The sequence below is a fragment of the Austrofundulus limnaeus genome, unplaced genomic scaffold (genome assembly GCF_001266775.1).
Source record: "Austrofundulus limnaeus strain Quisiro unplaced genomic scaffold, Austrofundulus_limnaeus-1.0 Scaffold489, whole genome shotgun sequence".
Lineage (NCBI taxonomy): Eukaryota > Metazoa > Chordata > Actinopteri > Cyprinodontiformes > Rivulidae > Austrofundulus > Austrofundulus limnaeus.
This window is the reverse complement of record NW_013952891.1, coordinates 237,755-239,521: the sequence shown is the minus strand read 5'-3', so window position 1 is coordinate 239,521 and position 1,767 is coordinate 237,755.

Sequence of the window (1,767 nt, the reverse complement as noted above, 5' to 3'; positions counted from 1 at the left end):
CAGATGTTCTTTTCTCGATCTCGGAGAGCAGGACTTCAATCTCTGAACTCGTAAAGCTTTTCTTTTTATCGCTGCCATTTTCATGAATGGACACTTCCTTGTATCTGAGGCAGGAAACATAGCCTTATATGGTGTTTTTGGGGTGGTAATTATGCTAATCTCCTCTCGCGTGCACGAGCAGCTGGATAGAACAGGTGAATTTACGCAGCTCATTTGCGCACTTTTCCTGAAGATAGATGAGTTTGTTGAATCTGACGTGACATGTTCGTACGAACCCTTTGTACGAACAAAAGTAAGAGAAATTTAGAGAAATTTAGGATAATTAAATTTAGGATCTGGATCAGGTTAGGGTTAACTATAGACCATTCATGTTTAGTTTTACTAGTTAGGTTTAGAGGTATGGTGTGAGTTAAGTTCTGGATCAGGTTAGTGTTAACTATAGACCAGTAATGGTTAATTTTACTAGTTAGGTTTAGAGGTATGGTGTGAGTTAAGTTCTGGATCATGTTAGGGTTAACTATGGACCATCCATCCATCCATCCATCCATCGTCTATACCCACTTCTTCCTTTTAGTGTCACGGGGGTCACTGGTGCCCACATCCAGCAGTCACTGTGTTAGGTGTGGGGTACACCCTRGACAGGTCTCCAGTCCGTTACARGGCCACATAAACGGGATAAACAATCACTCACAGCTAAGGACAATTTACAGTTCTCAATTAACCTAACWGTCATGTTTTTGGTCTGTGGGAGGAAGCCGGAGTGCCCAGAGAGAACATGCAAACTCTACCTAGATACTGTAGGTCCCCGGGATGGGATTTGAACTGGCGACCTTCTTGCTGAGAGGCATCAGCTCTACCGTTTGAGCCACCATGCCACCTCTACCTAGTAAAATGAACCATGACTGGTCTTTAGTTAACCCTAACATGAACYAGAACTTAATTCACACCATACCTCTAAACCTAACTAGTAAAGCACAGCAGAGCTGCAAAGTGAGGACATTACAGAGGTCCTCACTTTACATCAAAGACCTCATTTTGATAATAACTATGGTGCAAATGGTCCTCACTATGTAGTAAAAACAAGCACACACACACACACACACACACACACACCAAGTTAATATTGTTTTTTGGGATTTCTTGGTTATTTGAATGACAAAAATTAAACTCTGGTGATATCTGTGTATTCTGAACAAATTAGTGATTAATCGTATAAAATCGTTGTATTCATGTAAAAGCCTGAAAAGAGGCGGTCTGTAATTTCACATGTTGGTGGACTGGCAGGGCAGCTTGTATTCATCTGAAGTAATAACTCCAGCTTTAGGCTCAAATAGCCTCTCATGTTTCCTTGAAGGCTTTTAGCTATCCTTAACATCAGCAGTATTGATTGTGCTGCTCTGACCAACAGATGGATGCTGCCTTCTGGGAACTGGGTCTGGTCCTGGTGTCCATCTGAACTGGGAATGTGATATACTGGAAAACATGCTAACGTATGTGCTACCAGTGATAGCCATAAATGTCACTTTACATGAAAAGCACATACATACAGGAAACACAATGAAGAAAAACTCACACTTACTGGTTCCAGTGCTGAAAAAAAACAACTGCCCACCCTAACAGTGGTCTACACCTAGCCCAGTCTTTGTTCTAATGAAAAAAATTTCCAAGTTATTGATTTGATATTCCTCATGCTCCAGCTGTATTAATCAAGTTTTATGTTAAACCAGTTCTCTGAGGCTCCTCAGTCTGCAGTAAGATCAAGAGCCA